Here is a 25,049-nt window from a genome sequence, read left to right on the forward strand (position 1 = left end):
CCGCTGGTTAATCCTCAATTAGCGGGGCACTGGCAGGCGGCCACGCCCTCGGCTCCCCGGCCCCCACAGCCTCTCGGGCGATGCCGGGCGGGGCCGAGGTCAGATCCGGCGGCACCGCTCTACTCCCTTCCAGCCGCGTCCAGATCGGGGTCCGCGACTCGCGACCCCCGGCCGTGCAAGCTGCCCACAGCGCCGCAGGCTCGCTCGAATCAGCGACCGGCCAACGATCAACGCTCCGGGCGCCGCAGCCACGCCCGAGGCGGCGCACGGCCCTTGCTCGGTACTCCGGGCACAGCGGCCGCCCCCGAGGCAGTGACCGGCCCCTGCTCCGTACCTCGTCCCGCCCTGGGTATTCCTCCGCTCCCGGTGCGCCAATATGGGCCCGGGGGGTGCCCTTCAGGATGAATTAGGCGAGCCCTAGACGGAGCGCACGCTTCAGGTGTCCGTCTTGGCCGCCATCTTGGCTCCTCCAAACTTTCCATGTAATAACAGCGAAATGTACAGGAAAGGCTATAGGACTGCTTGTAAAGATGTATCCACAGTGGAAAAAGTGATGTCCTTCCTGGAGGAAGGTTTGTCGAGTCGTGCTACTCACGTTGCAAGGAAAATGCGGAAGAAAGGAATCCAAGATGGCTGACAAGAAGTACAAATGTTAAGTTGTCATTCTAGTGTTGCACTCAGGTTCGTTGCTATGATATGCGCATGACGCCAGAGAGCTTCGCACTTCAACTGTGACCTGACAGGAATCCGGATTTGTTGAGAGAGCGCTCATTGTGAGATAAACGTTTTCTGAGGAAATCTTGGCTTCACATGCATTTCACAGACTATTCGAGTTAACTACAGATAATATTTAATTGTTTAGAAGCAGTGGCAGTGACAGAAATTTTTTGCAGCTTACAAAATGAGTTTCTAGCTGGAAGTATTTCTTGTGAACATCCATAGAATATAAAACTATTATCAATCAGAGTTCGAAAGGTTTACAGGAGAATATTAACACAATGAGTTAAAGAAGTCTACAGATTATTCTTAACAGAAAAGATAAACATAAAACAGACAACAGGAAATACAATCTTCACGCATTATACTATAATTCTTGACTTTCATCTATATATATATATATATAGCAACTATTCAAAATTATTAAAGAGCGTGCAGTCAAACAAACTCAAAATATATATCATCACGAAGGTAAATTAATCTTCACTTAGAAAAAATGGAGAACCACTTCTAAGAAAACTATTTACTATTATTCAACATCCAACAGTAATAGAGAAAGAGAGAGTCAAAATCCTCAGGAAACTCAGGGTAAGAGAGTGAGAAATAATTGTGAAGTGAACCTAATCATTAGCAAATGTAAATGAATGATGTAGTTGCATTAGTGTGTCTTGCAGGTGCTGTTATCCAGTTAAGATAAGAAGTGAATGGCAGACTGAGTATTAGAAGAAACACCATCTCAGAGCAGTCTCTCTAAATCCCATTCCCCTTTCCCCCTCCAGGGTGCTCAAAATGGAGATTCTATTTTGTTGCGAGTAGTCTGGGTTGGGACTGAGGATTTATCTTCTGCTCCTGAGGAGATCAAATCAAGATACTTTGACAGATGGTCCCTGACTTATGTTTGGCATTACAGAAACATAAGTATGCAGGAACACTCCTACCTTCCTCCTCATAAAATGCATACCCGTCTGGACCAGATCTAATGCCCTACCTCCATGCAAGTGGATGTCACACATGTGATGTATTTAGGTAAGACTCTTTCAGATCACAACCCTCTAAAACTTTGCAAAACCTGGCCCGCCTCTCAATTCACATCCCAACTTGGCGTATGCAATGTCAATTATTAGACTGCATAGTACTCAGGGAAATTTTAGCTACCACAATCAACACATACTTTTCAGGAAATGTCAATACTGCATCATTCCGCCTGGTGGAATGGGAAGTATTTAAAGTGGTTGTAAGCGATGTGTCTATTAATAACATAGAGGGTGCCCATAAGACAGCCTTCAATGATCTTTGTTATACTCAGAACCAGTTAGGCTGCCTGGAGTGAAAAGCAGCAGAAGAAGACTATGCCCATGTAGACCGCTCGCAAGAAGGCAAAATTGAATATGCAGAGCTCCTCTAATGCCTGCGGGTTATTGACTATGCAGCATACACACAGGGACCAAATGTAGAAGAGGATAAAGCCAGTGCATTTCATGCGTATATGATCAAATCAACACTGCCACCTACACCCATCCTATCAGTGCTCCCATCCCCCAATAACAGTAAACCGACTCAATTAGATGTCAATGAGGCCTTTCAGTAATATTACACCAATTTATATGCTACTCCCCCACCCTACGACCATTCTGACATTAATTCCTCTCTTTCCAGATTACACTTACCCAGATTACACTTACCGCTCCAACAAAGAACTATTGGGTGCTCCATTAACACCAGATGAATGACCTGGCTCAGATACGTTACTAATTACATTTTAGGCCACATTTGCTGCTCAATTAGTATTACAACTAGAGTGGCTTTATAAAGCATTATTTGAGGCTGGCTCTTTACCACCCACTACGAGTTACCTCTGCTGAAACCAGGCCATGACTCAAATCATATGTCCTCTTATTGACCTTTATCTTTGTTAAACTCTGAATACAAAATACTGAGTAAAGTATTGGCAAGACGTCTACTCCCCCAGCTCCCACAATTCATACATGTAGATAAACGTGGATTTGTCCTGCCACACATTACCTTGTTAAATATGCAATGCTTGTATCAGGTCATGGATGTGGCTCAGTAGATGTGGGCAATGGTTGGCTGTCACTCTCTGGATGTACAACAAGCATTTGACACACTTGGGTAGTAATATTTGTTCTCTGCCCTAGCAAGGGTCAGCACTCACCCTACTTCTGTGAGCTGGGTTAGACTGCTATACACTAATCCAACTGTATGGGCTAAGACATGGTCATACATATCATTGCAGTACCTGATGTCCTGAGGCACCACACAAGGATGCCCACTTTTTACATTTTTATTTGTATTAGTGATGAAGCATGTATTGTAATACATTAGGCAATCCGCCCGGGGATAGGGAATCATTCTGAGACTCACCATACATGACATATCCTGGTACGCTCACTATCTGATCTTACACATCCGTGATCTTAATAAGCACCTGAACTTGCTCCAGTCATTCTGCAATGTGAGCCGTCTGGGTAAATCACTGCAAGTCTTATGCTTTCTCATTTACAAATAGCACCTAGTGGAATAACCTGCAAATTCAGACCCTATAAAATACAGGTAGCCCCTCAGAAATTTTGTTACTTAGGCATGCCGATTTACAGGGACACCAAAGACTTTTTGGATGGTAACCTCACGAAAACTCTCACTGAAATCTTAAATTGGGCTCTGGGTTACCTTACCCCTGTTGGTTGCGGGACGGACAACTGTGGCTAAGATGGTCACACTGCTCAATTTATTGTAGTACTTCCTTAACCTACTTGCTGTTATTCCTGCATTGGTCTTTAAAATACTTAAGCCCCCAATATGACATTGGCGGTAGGTACCGCTTACCGCCATGCTGACTGCCGCTAACATACCGCGCCGGTTTACCGCTACCCATATTATGACACACACATAGCAATCCATCACTATACAGCCACACACACAAGTCCACCAGCCCAAAGGTCAGTGATAAACTGGCGATACCAAAAGCCACACCGTTAAGCAAACAGAACTATGCCCATAGCATTATGACCTACGAATCACTGCAGCGGACATTCAACTGCGATAAACCATTGGCGCACATACCGCTGCGCTAAAAATACACACACACATACAAAACACCACTACATTGGACAATTCAAACTACACACACCTGACACACATACACACACCACACCCACACACCACTATAAAACACACACCCACATTACCCACAACCCTTTGTGACTCAAAATAATTGACAACCGAGAAAGAGACACACCCAGAGCACCCACAGAACCAGAGCCACAGAACACCATCACTTATACACCATCCACGCACCTTACAGCACACACCCCAATGCATTATCCCATACACCTTCACACACACCACACAAATCACACCCATGGCACCACAAAGACTCCCCAGGTTCTCAGAGGAGGAGCTAAGGGTCATGGTGGAGGAAATCCTCCGGGAAGTGCCACAGCTATTCGGATCACAGGTACAGCAGACATCCATTGCTACGAAGATGGAGCTGTGGCGGAGAATCGTAGACAGGGTCAACGCTGTGGGACAGCACCCAAGAACAAGGGATGACATCAGGAAGAGGTGGAACGACCTACGGGGGAAGGTGCGTTCCGTGGGAGCAAGACACCAGATAGCAGTACAGAGGACTGGCAGTGGACCCCACCTCCTCCCCTACAAGTGACAACATGGGAGGAGCAAGTATCGGCAATACTACATCCTGAGGGCCTGGTAGGAGTAGCAGGAGGACTGGACTCTGGTAAGTCAACTCTATACTATTATCACCCCCCTACCTGCATGCCATCACCTACCCCCACCCTCACCCCCATCCTCCCACCACCTCACATACACCATTCCATCACAACCCACCCATCCTAATACCAAGGCCTGCATGCACTACCAATGCATGGACACCACTCACAGCCCTGCATGGACACCCATCACTAAAGCATGCACACTAGAGACAATCAGCTAGCCCACAAAATCACTACTCACACAAGGCAAAGCTGGCAGGGCAATAGCAACCATAGAGGGCAACACACCCATGCACAAGATGTCACACGCAGAAACAGTAACACTGCATTTACATCCCCACAGGTCCCCTACACAACGTCACTGGAGAGGAGGTGCCAGCAACATCCAGTCCCCCGACAGAAGAGGACAGCACCTCTGGTCGCCTGGATCTGGATGACCAACCTGGCCCATCAGGGATCTCCGGACAGTCGGTTACCCAGGCACAGTCCATACCACCACAGAGACTCCCCCCTCAGGAAACACCACCACAGCACCCACCCAGCGGACCCATACCTTTGTCATCAGGACACGTCAATCAGCAGTGTGTCCACCACTACAGGGACCCCAGGACAACCCACAAACACAGGACGATCAGGGACCTGGGATCAGTGGCATTGGGACACGGTTCAGGGGATAGAGGTACAGGACAACAGGGAAGCTGGGAGGACTGCTGTGCGACAGGGGGAGGACAGGCCCAGGGAACCGACCCTCCATGAGACACTCACCAGCATGCTGGGAGCATACTACCATTCCCAGGAGATGATGGGCCAGATACTGGACAAGTTGCAGGAGATCCAGCAGCTGCAGGAGGGACAGTATCTGGGGATCAGGGAGGACCTGAAGAACATCCACACCACCCTGGTCACCATTGCAGGGGTGCTGGCAGACAAGGCCAACACCATGAGGGAGGCAGTGGCACACCACCGGGCCCCTGACACTAGCCACAACGATGAACAGCCTTCCACCTCCGCTGATGCTAGTGGACAAGAGGCCCCGCCACAGGAACAACAGGCCACCAGAAACCCCACACCTGAAGAATGAGAACTACCCCGCAAACAGTCGCTGCGATCCAGGCAGAGGGCAGAGAATATTGCCAAGACCCCCACCAGGAAATAAGACTCTCCTGATTGTCACCCTTGTGTCCCACTCTGTCACCCTTTCCACCTTGAACTGCCATTGCTCCCCTTCCTATGCCCCCTTGGACAATGCACCTGTGATACAAATAGACTGGACTCTAACCTGGCCATTCCTTCATCATCACCCCAGCCCATTGCACATACCCCTCAACTTATTAGCACTTAAATAAACACCTTTTGAAAAAAAAAACAAGTATGGTGTCTGTCAAATGATTTAAGTATGTATTCATTTAACAAGGTTGAACACTTCAGTGCAACTATAGAGTATTGTATACATAGAAATGACCTGTAGATGGCTGCAGTCAGCATACCAGGTGCCAGAGTGGAGCACAGATATGAAAATAGAGATGTCAAAGGGTACGGTAGGTGGGAATAGAATTGGGAGAATCAGCCTGCCATGTACAATGTCAAACACAAAACGGTCAATGCAAAGTGAAGTTACAGTGTCTTACCTGTGTGTCACTGGAAGTCGTATAGTAGCTGTCCTGTTGTCCTCTTCCTCTGTCTCCTCATCTTCACTGTCCACAGGGTTCACTACTGCCACACGCCCATTTCCAGCCCCATCTTCCTGCAGAAAAGCCACCTGGTGTCTCAAGACAGGGTTATGCAACATGCAGCATGCCACAATTATCTGGCACACCTTCTTGGGTGAGTAGTACAGGGATCCACCTGTTAGATGGAGGCAACAAAACCTGGCCTTCAGGAGGCTGAATGTTCTCTCTATTAATATTCTTGTTCGACCATGTGCCTCATTGTAACGTTCCTCTGCCCTTGTCCTGGGATTCCTCACAGGGGTCAGAAGCCATGAGAGGTTGGGGTAACCAGAGTCACTTGCAAATATCGAGGAAAAACTGTTAGCCACACACTAACCCTTAGGGCCCATACCATATCCATACAACAACATCCACTGGGTGGGAACCAGGGCTCACCTATTTGCCACACTTGGTGCCTCTGGAGTTGAGCCATCACATATGGGATGCTGCCATTCCTCAGGATATAGGCATCATACAGAGCCAGGATGCTTTGCATTGACATGGGAGATGTACTGGTCCACCAGGCACACTATTGCACATTCATCGAGTGAAAGCTCTTTCAATTTCTGAATACACTGTTCATTTCTCCGGGGGGGGGACAAATGCAATATGTGTATTATCAATAGCCCAAATAATGTTGGGAATCTGTCCCATTGCATAGACATCAGCTTTCACTGTGGCCTAATCCTCCACCTGGGGGAAAACGATGTAGCTGCGCATGTGTTTAACCAGAGCAGACAACAGTCTGGTCAGCACTATTGAGAACTTTGGCTGTGACATTCCTGTTGCCAAGCCCACTGTCACTTGGAAGGAGCCAGTTGCCAAGAAATGGAGCACAGATAGGACTTGCACAAGAAGGGGGATCCCAGTGGGGTGACAGATAGCAAATATCAGGTCAGGCTCTAATTGGGCACACTGCTCTGTGATTGTGGCCCTGTCCAGTCTATAGATGAGGATAACGTGCCTGTCCTCCATCGTTGCCAAGTCCACCAGGGGTCTGTACATGGGAGGTGTCTCCATTTCCTATTCATCCGCAGCAGTTGTAATCTAGGGGGCAAAACGGTGAGCAGCTGGTCAGTATTCCACATTTCCAAACCCTACACTGCATTGCATGTTGTGACTGTAGCAGTATTTTGTTGGATAGGCCCAAACGGTGCTTATGTGTACTGTGACTCAGTTAGGTGCCATGGCCCGCCCCCCCCGAAATGACGTCCGCCTGTCCTGTGTGGATGGACATGTGGAAATGAGGTAATGCCGCTGACGTTGTGGGCCATTGCGGGAGGTGGTCAAGTACCACAGGGCAACTCCTTATTTGTTGTCATTGGGCCCTATTGGTTACAGTGGCCAAAGGTGATGTACGTTGACGGGGATGGTATGCACCGCCGCGGACGTGACCGCCATTTTCTATCTGTTCACTCACTTGCTAACTGACCTTCAACAGGAGAGGATTTACACTGCAAGTGCTGCTGGGACCTGTGTCTGGAACCTACCACGGCTTGTGTCACTGGGGAAAGGGTCCCAGCCTTCACCGCTGTGGAGTTGGAGAGACTGGTGGATGGGGTCCTACCCCAGTACCGAATCATGTGTGGGCCTCCAGACCAACAGATGAGTACACTGTGAGTACGATGCAAGGGGCATGGATGCACGGAGTGCTGTGTGTGAGGGCCTCGTGTAGGGGGGGTTGGTGGAAGGGTTCTGGGCAGCGTGATGCATGTATGGTGGGCAATGTCTGTGTGTAAGGGGATGTGAGGGTAACAGGCCAGATGGTATGACTGATACCTTTTCTATGTTTCTTTTCCTGCAGGTCAGTGCCCATCAGAAAAAGGGTATATGGTGTGCCATCGCCAAAGGCGTGCGGTCCCTGGGGGTCTATGGCAGGCAGAGCACCCACTGTCGCAAATGGTGGGAGGACCTGAGATGCTGGCCAAGGAAGACGGCGGAGGCCCAGCTGGGGATGGCCTCCCAACGAAGAAGGGGTGCCCGTCGAACCCTGACCTCCCTGATGGCCCGCATACTGGCGGTGGCCTATCCAGAGCTGGTTGGGCACTTGGGGGCATCACAGGAGCCACAAAGGGGTGAGTACAGTTTCCCAATATACTAATTGCACGTGGTGGGGTGGTCTCCGGGTAGGGGATGTGGGCCTGTGAGTGTCCCTAGGCGAGGCCGGACATTGCAGGGTAGGTCCCATGTTGGGCAGGGGCTGATGAACACCACCTCCGACCAAGCCAGTAGGCATCCACAACTGGCCAGGGGTCTGTGGATGTCAGGTATGCTGCTATTGGCGTTACGTATTCATGTCTATGGGCCGGTGACTAGCATTGTGACTGGTAGTGCTTTGCCTAGTGCATAGGGCTGTTCCCTGTGTGTGTGTGTGTGTGTGTGTGTCGTGTACGCCAACGGTGGTGTTGTTGCTGCCATTGACCATGTGTACCCTTTGTCTCTCCCCCCCCTTTTTGTTTTGCCACCCTGTCCTTCTGTGCATTAGCATCATCCGGCGGAGGAGCAGAGGCACCTTCAATGGAGGGAGCTGCATCACACAGGGCCCAGGAGGCCGAATCCACTGACGGTGAGGGCACCAGTGGTATGGAGGGTGAGGGGAGCACAACAGCGGAGACTGGAGGGGACAGTTTTGACAGTGATACCTCCTCCGATGGAAGCTCCCTGGTGGTGGCGGACACCTCTGTGCCTACCCCAACTACAGGTACAGCTGCCACCCCATGTACCAGCACCACCCTCGCAGCAGTCCCTCAGTGAGTTTCCCGTGCCTGCTCACCCAGGAGGGAGGGCATCTCCTTCACCCCAAGCACCTAAGGCACTGCCCCAGTTAGCCCTGCTGCGCTGAGTGAGGAGGCTATTGACCTCCTGTGATCCATCTCTGTTGGGCAGTCAACCATAGTGAATGCATCCAGGGGCTGGCAGCCCATTTGCCACAAACAAATGCTTTCCTGGAGGGCATTCACTCTGGCATGGCGGCCCAACAGAGATCAATCCAGGCTCTGGCCTCCTCCCTGATGGCAGCCATTGTCCCTGTCTATATCCTCCCCCCTCCAAAGTCCTCTACCCAGTCCCATTCCCCTCAACCCCAACCTATCCCAAACACACATGCAGACCAGCATGTAACCAGGACAAGACACAGGAGTGGTTCAGGCAAACACAAGCACCACACATCATCCCACAGGCACTCACACAAACACCATCCAGATGCAGACATACCAACATCCACTGCCTCCACTCTGGCTCCCTCCTCCTTGTTCTCCACCACCCTCCCAGTAGCGTCCCTGCACCTGCATGCACTACATCCTCATCCACTACCCCCATCACCATCATGCCTATCACTACACACCCCTCACTGGCAGTCACCATCCCCACATCCATGAACACGTTCCCTGTGTCCTCTCCCACTGTGTCTGCGCCCCCTCCTCCCAAAGTATACAAACGCAAGCACTCAGACACCCAACAGCCATCCACTTCACAACAGCATCCAGCCCATGCACCTGTACCCAATCACAGCAGACAGACACCTCCTTCAACCACTCCCTCTTCCTCCACTCCCAAACCTTCACCCTCTTCCCGACCCAGTGTCCTTGAGAAGCTTTTCCTCTCCACCCTTAACCTCTTCCCTACCCCTGCCCCCGTCCTTCACGTCGGGCAGGGTGGTCAGAACCCAGGCGAGCACCTCAGCCACACAGTCCACAGCCACAGTAGTGTCAACAGGTACTGCAAGTGGGAGAGGCTCCAAGGAACCAGCCATCACCACTGACAGTGTGCCTGCACCAGCTGCCAAAGAGAAGGGCAAGGAGGAACCACCACCTGACAAGGGGAAGCAAAGGGGGCACCACCAACTGCGTAGGGGAAGGGCAAGGAGGCACCACCAGCTGCCAAGGGGAAGTGAAAGGAGGCACCACCAGCTGCCAAGGTTAAGGGCAAGGACCACCAGTTGCCAAGGGGCAGGGCAAGGCACAGCCACCAGCACCACTGCCAGCAGCAGCAGCCCCAGTGGGCAGCTGTCCGAGGCTGCAGGGGAAGGGCTGGAGCCTCCCCCCACCACTGGCATCCCCGATACCAGCACCGCCACTGCCACTACTGAGCAGCCGCCACCACCGGCGGGCAGTGTGTAGTCCTGCCTTCATGGGCTGTAGTGCAAATCCTATAGGTGTGACACCCAGGTGAGGACTGTGACCTTGCACTCCCCAAGTGCTGCATCACAGGGCACAATGCGTCCTCCAGAACCAGTGGAAGGACCCATCCACTCACCTCCTCCTTGCGAGGATGAAGCACACTGGGCACAAGGCCCCCTCCAGAACCAGTGGGAAAACCACACACTTGAGAGACTGTGGCTTTGCACTCCCCAGGACCAAGCAGTGGGCAAACCACCCACTTGAGAGACTGTGGCTTTGTACTCCCCAGGAGCAAGCAGTAGGCAAACCACCCACTTGAGAGACTGTGGCTTTGCACTCCCCAGAAGCAAGCAGTGGGCGAACCACCCACTGGAGAGACTGTGACCTTGCACTCCCCAGGACCAAGCACAGGGCATGTAGCCCCCTCCAGGAGCAGTGGTGTAGTATCATCTTCCAGCTCAGGCACCCCATCCCCGTACCCCGTCCCCCTGAGGTGCCTGTGGATTTTCGACCGGATGCTCCTGCAGTGTTCTCTCTGTGTTGTTGCAGGAGTCAAGTGGGGCCTTGGCCTAAGTGAGGTGGCCCTGTGGCCCACGGACTCTGAGGACTTTGCAGTGTCCCTCCATTTGTAGATATGTATATATTGTTTTGATTTTGTAGCACAACTTTCTACTATTTTATCTTATCACACTCACTTTAATCAATTTCTTTTTCCTTACATTATTCCTGAGGGGTATGGGGTAAATATGTTATGTTGCTGCATCTGCTTGTGTATGTGGTTTTGGGGGTGGGGGTGTTGCATGTGTGTGTCACTCTCTTTTTCCTCCCCCCTCCCTTGTGTGCTAGGCGACAGAACTCACTGTGGTCATCTTCGCCGGCATTGCTGTTCATAATGCATGAAGAGGTATACAAGCATGGGGAAGATGTGCAACTCGGGCTCCATGGCATCGTGGTTCTTCCTTGAGTCTCCAGAGGTGAATCCTTTGCCTTCAGTGCACTGTTTCCGCGGTGCTTTTGATGTTGTTGGTACCGCCCCAGAAAAGGTGGCCGATAGACCTGTTGTATTAGTGTGGGTGGTACATTGTCTTCTGCCTGGCAGTTGGCTTGTTGCTACCGCCGTGGTGGTCGGGGTGTTAAAGTGGCTGTCTGTGTGAGTGGTTTCTGCTGTGGTCATAATTCCATTATTTTTTTACCACCGGCCTGTTGACGGTGTTACCACCGCTTTATCACCGACCGCCAGGGTTGTAATGAGGGCCTTAACTCCTTACTATTTGACTTGCTGTGGGCTCCTGAGAGTTGCAGGGTTGCACTAATTAAAATGCAGTTGATGCTGGAGGATGGGGTAATGGATGCACCAGATTTCAAGGTTTGTTGTTTGGCAGAGCAGCTGCAGTGGTTGTCCTACTGGCTGGCAGACCACCACCTGGGAAAAATCAGATAGACACTATGCATGCTCAGAATAGGAAAACTGCACCATTTGCTTCTACCAGGGGTAAAAACACTCACTAAGATGCCCATATTGCTCCATATTGCACTTGGTTATTGAAAGAGTGCCCTCCACTACAACAATTTACTCCCAAACTATACCCCGAGTATTTCCCTAAGAGGTCTTCCCACTTCTCTGGGTACGCTCACAGTGAATAGATTATCAACCTGGGAGCTGGCTAGGATCAAGACAGTTGCTGACTTCTTTACAGGCAAAATACTAGCGACTCATCAAGAGTTCATACAAATCTATGGCATACATGAGTTGCTTTTCCTGACACATATGAGCATTATCAGATACACCCGTAAGCATTGGGCTCCTTTGGGCCTTAAACCTACCACTCACAAATGTATTCACACAGTATATCAGATGTCATGGTAGACATTTGTGAGAAGACAGGGCTGATTGCAGAGGACCCCTAACTTTTTACCCCCATTTTCCACTTTTTGCTGTTGTTTTCCTGACTCTGATGGTGCCCTGGGTACTGCTAACCAGTGCCAGGGCTTGTGCTCTGTGTAAAATCAATATGCAAATTAGGCTAATTATAATTGGCTAAGTCAACCTACCTATAAGTCCCTAGTATATGGTAGGGCATGTAGGTTTAGGGACCACAGCATAGATAGTGCACCCATAGGTGCACTGCTGAGGTGCCCAGCGTCATTTTAAAGGCAGGCCTGCCTTGCTGACTGCTTTTAAATTAAAGTTATATGCAAATTCGACTTTGGAATTAAAAGTAGTTCAAAAGTCTTAAACTACCTTATTTGTACATATGTCACCCCTAAGGTGTGCTCTATGTGCCTCTAGGGCTGGGTGCCATGTAACTATAAGCAGGGACCTTATAAAAGTAGTTTTATAAGCCCCGGTGAGGTAAAAACAGCCAAATTTGTTTTTCCCTCATTGTAGTGAATGGCCTTCATAGGCTAGAATGGGGAGACTTTATTTTAATTTTTAAAGTCCCCTTAAGTAATGGATACCAAGAGTTTGATATCAAATGAATTGTTATATTAAATCCTACAACTTGACCTGAAAAGTTGGCAATTTCAGCCCTGCATTGTTTTTGCTGCTGCGCTCTGATTGGCCAGCCTCTGGCATCCTGGCCAGGCTGCCTTGATGAGGTGTGAAGTGGCCTGGCTTCACACAAAGAGATTTGCCTGTGGGAGGGAATTTCCCCTCAGCAGATGGTGAAGCAGGAAAGGGGAGGGCTGGCAAACTGGTCTTCAAAGGCAGAGAAGGACATTTGGAGCAACCAGCAACACCCCCACATCCTGTATCCCCAGACAACTAGGTGCCCCCTTGATTAGATTAGGAGAGGGCAGGAGAGGGGTGTGTTTATGATTTTTAGCCACACCAGTGGGTGGGCTCAGCTATATGTAACCTCCAAAAATCAGATTCAGCCATGATGGATTTTTGAAGAATGTTGCCTCCTGGGATTGATTTTTGCCACAGTTCCCAGGAAGTGGTCATCACAGGGGGAAGGACCCTGCACCTGACTGGAGAATCAGGACCCCCCTGGTTTTCACCCAGGAGCAAGGATAAAACTGGCAGACCTGCACCCACACCTCAGTTCCCTATCACATCCAACAAGGAAGAACCAAAGGAGAAGAAGGACTGCCCTGCTGGACTCCTGGCCTGCACCTGGAACCTGCACTCAGAAGGACTGCACTAGCTGCCCACTTGGGCTTCACCACAAGAAGGACTTTGCCTGGCTTCAACTGGTTCAAGGAGGGACTCCCTGTTTGCTACAGGTGAAAAATTGCTAACCAGAGTCCCCTGCACCAACTCCTGAAGAAACCGACCAGCTGACCACTGTCCAGTGGCCAAAAAGGAGTTTGCGCCAGGTGCATTCTGGGAGTTGTAGTCCGCACCCCCAAGGATCATCTCAGAGCTTCTGGACCCTTGGGGTGAGCTGTGGACCCCAAATGAACCTTAAAAGAACATCTGTGAGAAGCCCCAGAAGTTTGGAGAAGTTTGGAGCACTTTTGAAAAAAAGCTCCATAGAGGGACCGACCCGCCGCGGCAACTCTAGCCGGCTTGCCTCAACCGCAAACCCGGACTGATTTGCAGGTTCGTCCCGGTGAAGAAAATCTCCAAAAAAGAGACTAATTCAGAAGGTAAAAAGTTGACTGGGACCAACCAGCCAGCGTATCCGAGGAGGGCTCCAGGGACGTCAGATCAAGTTCCAGATTTACCCCGGTCGAAGGATTTTCACCTCAAAAAAACAACCGAAGGTAAAAATCTCCACCGAGGATTCCCGCGACGTGTATCCGGAGAAGAGTTCCAGGAGGTCGGATTGGATTGGCAGGTTCGTCCCGCTGAAGAAAATCTTCAGAAAAGAGACTAAGGCCCTCATTACAACATTGGCGGTAAAAGCCGCTTACCGCCATGCAGAAGACTGCCAATACACGCTGCGGCAGCGGAATTCTGCCACGGTCATTATGACCCACTGCTCGGAATCCGCCAAAATTCAGACACCCACAGAAGCCCGCCACACCAAAGGTCAGTGAAAAATTGACGTAAACAAAACATCCACCGTCACACCAACAGAAATACGCCCACACTATCACGACACACGAATCCACGTGGCGATCTTTCAACCGCGGTATTCCATTGGAGGTACACACTGCCGCGCTCAAAATACACACACATTTACAAAACAATACCACATTGGACAATTTGCAATACACACACCTGATACACATACACACACCACACACCCATTACAATATAAAACACACACCCACATCACCCACAAACCCCTACGACAAAATTACCGAGAGAAGGCCAGAGAGAGACATTAAAAACAACTACCAAGCATCCACAGGCACACAATACCATCACCCACATAACTTCCACACACCTCCCACAACACACCACTAAATATCACCCCACTTATCACTACATACACCACCCCACACATCATCCACACCACCCCATGGCACAGCAAAGACACCCCAGGTTCTCTGAGGAGGAGCTCAGGGTCATGGTGGAGGAAATTGTCCGGGTAGAGCCACAGCTATTCGGATCACAGGTGCAGCACACCTCCATAGCTAGGAAGATGGAGCTATGGCGAAGAATAGTGGACAGGGTCAACGCAGTGGGACAGCACCCCAGTAATAGGGATGACATCAGGAAGAGGTGGAATGACCTACGGGGGAAGGTGCGTTCCGTGGTCTCAAGACACCACCTTGCGGTTCAGCGGACTGACGGCGGATCCTCACCTCCTCCCCCACAACTAACAACATGGGAGGAGCAGGTCTTGGCGATTCTGCATCCTGAGGGCCTCGCAGGAGTAGATGGAGGAATGGACTCTGGTAAGTCAAATCTAAACTATTACGTCCCCCACCCTACTTGCATGTTATCACATAACCCCACCCTCACCCTCACCCCCATCACTGAAACTCCTCACAAATGTCCCAACATCACAAACCACACATGCTAACACCAAGCCCTGCATGCAACAACAAAGCATGGACACCCATCACCAAAGCATGACCACTTCACATACCCATAAACCCCCCTAAACCACCATCACACAAGGACCCACACAAGAATGCAAGCACTGGGGTACATGGTCACCCACCCATTGCACACCATGCCACACACAGATGTAATAAACATCCTTTCATACCCCTGCAGGACCCCTACCCAATGTCACCGGACAGGAGGGTCCACACATGTCCACACCACCAACAGAAGAGGCCCACAGTGATGACAGCACCTCTGTCCAACTTAATCTAGATGACCAGCCCGGCCCATCGGGGACCTCTGGACAGTCGGTTCCCCTGACACAGTCACAGGCCACGACAGAGCTTCCCCCCTCTGGAAACACCAGCACAGCACCCACCCAGTGGGCCCATACCTCTGTCCCCAGGACACGTCAATCAGCAGTGTGTCCACCACTACAGGGAACACAGGCTAACCCACCACCCCAACAACAACAGGGACCTGGGGGCAGTGGCAGTGGGCAAACGGTCCAGGGGACGGAGGCCCAGGAACACAGGGGAACTGGGAGGGCTGCTGTGCGACAGGAGGAGGACAGGCCAAGGGAACCCGCTCTGCACGAGGCCCTCTCCAACATCATGGGAGCCTACCACCATTCCCAGGAGACGATGGCAACGGTACTGGCCAAGTTTCAGGAGACCCAGTGCCTGCAGGAGGAACAGTATTTGGGCTTCAGGGAAGAACTCAGATCCATCAATTCCACCCTGGGCACCATCGTAGGGGTGCTGAAGGAAGTCCTCAACACCAGGAGGGACACTGTGGCACAACAAAGGGACCCTGACACCAGCCTGGATGATGAACTGCTCACCACCTCCGCCGGCGCTAGTGGACAGGAAGCACCGCCACAGGACCATCACACTAGCACACCACCCCCTGCAGAGGGTAAACCACCCCGCAAACGGTCCCTGAGATCCAGGACAAAGACAGAGAAATATGCCAAGACCCCCGCCAAGAAATGAGACCACCCTGAATGTCATCCTTCTGTCCCACTTTATCACCCTGTCCATCCTCAAACTGCCCCAGCTCCACTTCCTATGCCCATTTGGGCAATGCACCTGTGAGACTAATAGACTAGACTCTGCCATGGACATTCCTCTACCATCCCCCATCACCATTTTACAACCCCCTCCACTATTGAGCACTTAAATAAACACCCTTGAAGCACAAAACAATCTGAAGTCAGTCTGTGATTTCGAAATAGTGTTTTAGCAATTAAAGTGTCAAAATGCTCTTTCAAATGTAATGTCAACATACCTATGTCACACAGTTCTAGTCCACGAGGAAACAAAGCAGATGTCACACAGTGGGACCCACATCTGTGAAATCGTAAGGGAAAGTGACAACTCAGTGACCATACACTGGGTGAAAACGACAGACAGTTGAGAGGTAGTAGTGTTAAAGTACATGTAGTAAGCAGGTTTGTATTCTTACCTGTGTCTCACTGGAAATATTGCAGGATCACCGAGTTCCTGATGTCGATGTCCTCTTCTTCTGCTTCCTCGCCTTCACTGTCCACAGGCTCCACAGCTGCAACAACACCGCCATCTGGACCATCCTCCTGCAGAAAGGGCACCTGTCGTCGCAGAGCTAAGTTGTGAAGCATACAGCAGGCCACGATGATCTGGCACACCTTCTTTGGTGAGTAGAGTAGGGATCCACCTGTCATATGGAGGCACCTGAACCTGGCCTTTAGGAGGCCGAAGGTCCGCTCTATAATCCACTGTGTTCGCCCATGAGCCTCATTGTAGCGTTCCTCTGCCCTTGTCCTGGGATTCCTCACTTGGGTCAGTAGCCATGACAGGTTGGGGTAACCAGAGTCACCTGCAAATGGCGAGGGACAACTGTTAGACACACACTAACCTGTAGGGATATCCCCAGACAACCATTCCCACTGACTTGCTTCCAGGTGCTCACCTAATAGCCACACACAGTGCCTCTGGAGTTGCCCCATCACATAAGGGATGCTGCTATTCCACAGGATGTAAGCGTCATGCACTGAGACAGGGAATTTGGCATTAACATGGGAGATGTACTGGTCGGCCAAACACACCATCTGCACATTCATAGAATTATAACTCTACCGGTTGCTGTACACCTGTTCACTCCTGCGGGGGGGGACCAAAGCCACATGTGTCCCATCAATGGCACCTATAATGTTGGGGATATGTCCCAGGGCATAGGAGTAACCTTTCACTGTAGGCAAATCCTCCACCTGAGGGAAAACGATGTAGCTCCGCATGTGTTTCAGCAGGCAGGCAACACTCTGGACAACACGTTTGAAAACATAGGCTGGGACATCCCTGATGCTAAGGCCACTGTTGTTTGAAATGATCCACTTGAAAGGAAATGGAGTACTGACAGCCCCTGCACTTGAGGGGTGATTCCTGTGAGATGGCGGATAGCTGACATCAGGTCTGGCTCCAGCTGGGCACACAGTTCCAGGATTGTGGCACGATCAAGCCTGTAGGTGATGATCACATGTCTTTCCTCCATTGTCGACAGGTCCACCAGCGGTTTGTACACCGGAGGATGCTTCCATCTCCTCACATGTCCCAGCGGACGGTGCCTATGAAGGACAACAGCGAGCACAGAGTCAACCAACACAGAGGTACGTACCCACAGCTTACACAGAACACGAATCATAATCTGAAATTTGGCCTGTATGAGTGTTGGGGCAAGGCCTAGGTATGTGTGACGCAGTTAAAAATTAAGCCATGTGGGCCCCTGAAATGGCGGCTGCCTGACCTGTAAAGTGGGACAATGGGACACGAGGTAACTGTGCTGGCGTTGTACACTGTCGCGCTAGGCGGTCGAAGACCTTGGCCCAGTTCTGCATTGGTTAACATTGGACCCTATGGGTCCCAGGAGCCAATGACGATGTACGCCGGTGGTGATGGTACGCACCGCCGCGGACGTGACCGCCATTTTCTATCTGTTCAATCACTCGATACCTGATCTTCGACAGGAGAGGACCTACACTGCAAGTGCTGCTGTGACCTCGGTCTGGAAGAGACAATGGCACGTGTGTCTGGGGAAAGGGGCCCTGCCTTCACATAGGAGGAGTTGGAGAAACTCATAGATGGGGTCCTCCCCAGTACACGCTACTCTACGGTCCTCCAGACAAACAGGTAAGTACACTGGGAGCATGCTGTATGGGCTATGCCTGTGTGGAGTGGGGTGGATGAAAGATGGAGGGGAGATTGAGGCGTGCATGAAACGACAGTGAGTGCACGTGCCACATGGCATGGGTAGGGATGGGGGCCAATGACTGTGACGGTGCAGTTGGTAATAACTTTTCTTTTCCCCCTGTACAATTCATGTAGGTCAGCGCCCATCAGAAAAAGGATATTTGGCGTGCCATCGCCAAGGACGCCCGGACCCTGTGGATCTACCACAGACGGAGCACCCACTGCTGTAAGAGATGGGAGGACATTCGCCGCTGGAGCAAGAAGACGGCGGAGGCCCAGCTGGGGATGGCCTCCCAACGTGAGAGGGGTGCCCGTCGCACCATGACCCCCCTGATTTTCAGGATCCTGGCAGTGGCGTACCCGGAGTTGGATGGGCGCTTGAGGGCATCACAGCAGCCACAAGGGGGTGAGTACACTCTCATTCTGCTGATTTTGCGCACAGTGGAGGTGTCTGGGTGGGGGAGGTGGGCTGTGGGTTTCCCTAGGCCAGGGCGAGTGTGCTAGTTAGGTCCCCTTGTTCTGGCAGACCCTGTGGCACCCCACCCCACATGTGTACAGTACCAAGTACACCTAGTCAGGCTCCGTTGTCATCCATGTGTGCAGATGTCGCCATAGCCTTGTAGGCCATGTCCCAGGGATTGAACAGAAGAGCCCAAGTGCACGGTGTAGTGCAGGGGGCTTCTGTGTCTGTCGTGTCCGCCAACGGTAGCGGTAATGCTTGCACTCAACATGTCTTTCTTCTGTCGTCCCCCCCCTTTTTGTGGTCTCCCTGTTCTTGTGTGCATTAGCATCATCAGGCGGAGGAGCAGTGGCACCGGAGCAGGAGGGAGCTGCATCCCACATGGCTCTGGAGGGCAAGACAACGGACCCGGAGTTCACCAGTGGGACGGAGAGTGAGGGGAGCTCCACGGTGGGGACAGGAGCTGAGACCAGTGATACGGACTCGTCCTCTGATAGGAGTTCCCTTGTGTGCCACATCTGTGCCCCCTGCATCTACAGGTACGGCTGCCACCCTCCCTACCAGCACCGCGCTCCCAGCAGCCCCTCATGCTTTGCCCCGTGCCCGCTCACCCAGGAGGGTGGGCATCACCTTCGCCCCAGGCACCTCAGCCCCTGCCCCAGTCACCCCTGCTGCCCTCAGTGAGGAGGCCTTTGACCTCAGGTCCCTCACTGTTTGGCAGTCTACCATTTTGAATGCCATCCAGGGTGCAGAAAGGCAGTTGCAACAAACAAATGCATTCCTGGAGGGCATGCATTCTGGTCAGACGGCCCTTCAGCGAGCTTTTCAGACTCTGCCCTCAGCACTGATGACAGCTATTGTCCCTGTCTCTAGCCTCCCCCCTCCAACTTCCTCCACCCAGACCCAATCCCCTCTACCTCAGCCTATCCCAAGCACACCTTCAGACCAGCATGCACACACGTCAACACACAAGGGAAGCTCTGGCAACCATAAGCACCACACATCCCACAGGCACTCACGCAAGCATCACACACATGCAGACACACCAACATCCACTGCCTCCACTGTGTCCCCCTCCTCCTCGTCTCCCTTCTCCCTCCCAGTCTCGTCTCCTCTCACACCTGCATGCACTACATCTACAGCCACTACTTCCATCACCAGCACACACACCACCACACACCTCTCACGTGCAGTCACCACCCCCACTACCATTCACACGTCCCCTGTGTCCTCTCCCAGTGTGTCTGTGACGCCACTCCCAAGATACTCAAATGCAGGCACACACCCACCCAACAGCCATCCACCTCACGACAGCCTCCAGCGCATGCACCTTCACCCAAAGTCACCAAACGAACACCTCCTACAACCACAACCTCTTCCTCCACTCCCAAATCCCCTCCAGCTACCTGTCCCAGTGTTCCCAAGAAACTTTTCCTGTCAACCTTGGCCTCTTTCCCTCACCTCCCCCACCCTGTCAGTCTCCTAGGTCCCGACTCTCCAGGTCCCAACCTAGCACCTCAGCCACACCATCTCCGTGATCAGTGGTGCCTGTAGTCACCGGAATCTGGAGTGCACCGGGCAGCAGGGCCGCCAGTGTGGCTGGGAGCCACAGCACGGACAGTCCCCCACCTGTGAAGCATCAAAAGTTGGCCAGTGCCCGGCGGGAGAGGGTGAAGACTCCAGCCACCAAAGCAGCTCCCAGGGGTACAGGTGGGAGTGTAGAGTCAGCTTTGACACCTTCCAAGGTGGGAAGGGCCACAAGAAATTCAGCAAGTCTGGGAAGAGCAGCACGGCGGAGAAGACCGCCATCATCCCCGCTGCTGAGGAGGCCACCGCCATCATCCCCACTGCCCAGGAGGCCACCGCCATCATCCCCGCTACCCAGGAGGCCACTGCCACCATCCCCGCTGCCCAGGAGGCCACAGCCATCATGCCCGCTGCCCAAGAGGCCACCGCCATCATCCCCGCTACCCAGGAGGCCACCGCCAGCAACAGCCCTGCTGCCCAGGAGGCCACCGCCAGCACCAGCCCAGCTGCCCAGGAGGCCACCGCCAGCACCAGCCCTGCTGCCCAGGAGCCCACTGCCAGCACCAGCCCTGCTGCCCAGGTGGCCACCGCCAGCATCAGCCCAGCTGCCCAGGACAGGACCGCCGGCACCAGCCCCGCTGGGCCAGACAGGACCACCAGCACCAGCCCCGCTGGGCCAGACAGGACCGCCAGCAGCTGAGTCACTGCCAAGGACCCTGCCGCCACAAGCACCGCTGAACAGGACACCGCCGCCACAAGCACCGCTGAACAGGACACTGCTGCCACAAGCACCGCTGAACAGGACACCGCCACCACAAGCACCGCTGCCAAGGACACTGCTGCCACAAGCACCGCTGAACAGGACACTGCTGCCACAAGCACCGCTGAACAGGACAGCGGCGCAACAAGCACCGCTGCCAAGGACACCTCCGCCACAAGCACCGCTGAACAGGACACTGCCACCACAAGCACCGCTGCAAAGGACACTGCCGCCACAAGCACCGCTGTAAAGGACACCGCCGCCACAAGCACCCCTGTACAGGACACAGCCGCCAGAAGCACCGCTGAACAGGACACTGCCGCCACAAGCACCGCTGAACAGGACACTGCCGCCACAAGCAGCGCTGCCAAGGACACCGTCGCCAAAAGCACCGCTGACAAGGACACCGCCGCAAAAAGCACCACTGCCAAGGACACTGCCGCCACAAGCACCGCTGCCAAGGACACCGCCGCAACAAGCACCGCTGGCCCATGAGCGGCAAGGGCACTAATGCTACTGAGTCCGTCACGAGCACGATGAAGCACTCTGGGCATAAGGCCCGCTCCAGAACCAGTGGAGAGATACATCCACTACCTCTGTCCTTGACAGGAAGAAGCACCCTGGGCACAAGGCCCCCTCCAGAACCAGTGGAGAGATACATACACCACCTCTGTCCTTGGCAGGATGAAGCACTCTGGGCACAAGGCCCCCTCCAGAACCAGTGGAGAAAGGCATCCACCTGAGAGACCGTGGCTTTGCACTCCCCAGGATGAAGAAGTGGGCAACCCACCCACTGGAGAGACTTGAGAGACTGTGGCTTTGCACTCCCCAAGATAAAACAGTGGGTAAACCACCCACTGGAGAGACTTGAGAGACTGTGGCTTTGCACTCCCCAGGATAAAGCAGTGGGCACCCCACCCACTGGAGAGACTTGAGAGATTGTGGCTTTGCACTCCCCAGGATAATGCAGTGGGCAACCCACCCACTGGAGAGACTTGAGATACTGTGGCTTTGCACTCCCCAGGATAATGCAGTGGGCAACCCACCCACTGTAGAGACTTGAGAGGCTGTGGCTTTGTACTCTCCAGGATGGAACAGTGGGCAACCCACCCACTGGAGAGACTTGAGAGACTGTGGCTTTGCACTCCCCAGGATAAAGCAGTGGGCAACCCACCCACTGTAGAGACTTGAGAGACTGAGGCTTTGCACTCCCCAGGATTGAACAGTGGGCATGTGGCCCCCTCATGGATTTGGCGTCATGCACTCAACCTGCTGAGTTGCCCCCCCTTTCCCTTCCCCCTGAGGTGCCTGTTTTATTGCTATCTGATGCCCCTGCAGTGTTCTCTCCGTCATGTTCGGGGATTGAGTGTGGGCCTCGCCCATGCCGTGTGGGCCCAGTGTTCCACGGACTTCAGTGGAGCACTACTTGGACTACTATTCTTGGTGTATATATTTGTTTATAGTGTATATATATTTTTGCGTCCTGGATTTTAATAGATTACAATGGTTACACTCATTTGCTTTTGTCTTTGCATTCTTCCAGGGGGTTTGGGGGGGTGTAACTGTAATGTATCATGTTGTATTAGTGTGTGTTTTTTAGTGGGTGAGGGTGGGGGTGGGGGTGTTGCGTGTGTGTGTCCCAGTTTTTTCCCTCCCCCCTCCCCTGTGTCGTAGGTGCAGTACTCACCGTTGTCTTCGCCTCGGCGTTCGTGCTCCTGGTAGAGGAGCAAGAAGATGAGGGCTGGCAGGATCTGGAGCTTGGGTTCCATGGCGTCCGGATTCCTCGAGGGGTGTGTAGAGGTGAGCGTTTTCCCTTCGAAGTCCTGTTTCCGCCGTGTTTTTGTTCGCGGTGAATCCGCCCCGGAAAAGGTGGTGGATTGGTAGGTTGTGATACTGTGGGCGGTACATTGTCCTACGTCTGTCTGTTGGCGGTGACCGCCAAGCTGTTTGTTTGTACCACCATGGCGGTCGGAGTGTTAAAGTGGCTGTCTTTGTTAGCGGTTTCCGCCACGGTCGTAATTGCAATTTTTTTACCGCTGGCCTGTTGGCGGTCTTACACCCGCTTTAACACCGACTGCCAGGGTTGTAATTACCCCCTAAGTCCGAAGGTAAACTTTTGACCGAGGCCTCCCGCGAGCTGTAGCCGAGCAGGGCTCCATCGCGATTGGCCTTAAATTTTGACTTTGCCCCGGTCGAGGTGCAACCAGATGACCCGATTGGCGCTTTTTGTTTCTAGGCGCTAAAAAAACAATAATTCTTTACAAATGCATATCTCTGGTTCCCCTTATCAGATTTTATTCATTTTTGTGTCATTTTAAAGATAAAAATATAATCTATTTTTATAAACTGGTTTTGGATTTTTAAACTGTTTCCTGTGCTTTATTTAATTACTGTTTTGTGGTATTTGAATGCTTTACACTCTGTCTCCTAAGTTAATCCTTGACGCTGGTTGCCAAGCTACCAAGGGTTGAGCTGGGTTTAATTTACAGAGACCTAACTGGAGCTAAGTGGAGGTTAGTGGCCTATTGATAAGTGTAGGTACCTACCTGCCCTTACCAATAACCCATTTTCCAACAACATTTACCCAAATGGCTCTACCGTGGTTTACATACTCAGTTAACTACCCCCCAGGAGGCTCGAAGGGACAAATTGGAAGAGGAGTTGTTCTGTGTTCTGTATGATAACAAATGGCACTTTATTCTAGAATACCCAAGAAGGATCTCTTGCAATTCATGTTTTATATGTATACAACTCTCTGTCCCGTACAGAGCATACTTTACACCATGGAAACATCACACCATGCTCCCTGCTGCCTCCTCCAGTTGCCACCAGTGTCACGCAGAGGGCTCGGACCTACTGCACATGCTCTTGGCTTGCCCTAGATTGACCTCACTTGCCAAACATACAGACGCTTTGACTGAACTGACTGGGTCCACCCACTGGGGCAGCAACAAACACTGTCTGTTAGGGATATATCCCAGACCTAAAGGTTTTAAGGTTTTGCGATGCTTCAATTACCTGGTGCTCTTATTGGGAAAGTGTCTAATGATGAGATGTTGGAAGACCTCCATAGTGTCCTCTGTATCTCAATGGAGAAAGGAGGTGCTACGGTGGGGTATGGCAAAGAGTTGTACCCTGTGTAGGGAGCAATACCGCGGCCTGCAAAAACATCCCATTGCAATGATATAGGATGATATGCTTGAAACATTTAAATCCCAAGTGGAGAGCACTGAGTAGGCTTCTTTCTGTGCCTTTACATGCACCATTCCTTTCTGTTTATGTGCATGTTGCCCAAGGTCTGCATTCTCTCTCTTCTGTTGTGCCACACTCATTTGTTTGCCACCACATGGTGCCTACTGATGCTCACCGAATTCCTTCACTAAAAGCTACTGTCTCTGGTGCATTCATGTGTGGAACCACTGAAACCGGATTAGTACCATCCCTATAGATTTAGGCATAGGATATACTTCCACACAAACTTCCCAATTAGTCTTAACAGGTCCAAGAGGCATGGTGCTGAGATGACAGGCCAGGTGTTGGGGGTGGATTCTGGTTCAATAGTTTTTTTTAATTCTTTTTACCTTATCCTCTTCTTTTTGTTCTGTTTATTTTTGTCAACAAGTTCATGAACTGTAACCATCCATTACTATTGATCCCTCCACATACTAATAATATGTTTGTTGATGATCTGACAACTATGGTATACAATTTGTGATGTGCACCTTGTGCAACCTACACTGTTTCTACCACAATGGCATTTTGTATTGAATGATATGTGTTCATATAGCTATGTCATGTATGTGTTGATATAGATCAGGAAAAACACAATAA

This window comes from Pleurodeles waltl, chromosome 12 (assembly GCF_031143425.1).
Source record: "Pleurodeles waltl isolate 20211129_DDA chromosome 12, aPleWal1.hap1.20221129, whole genome shotgun sequence".
Taxonomy (NCBI): Eukaryota; Metazoa; Chordata; class Amphibia; order Caudata; family Salamandridae; genus Pleurodeles; species Pleurodeles waltl.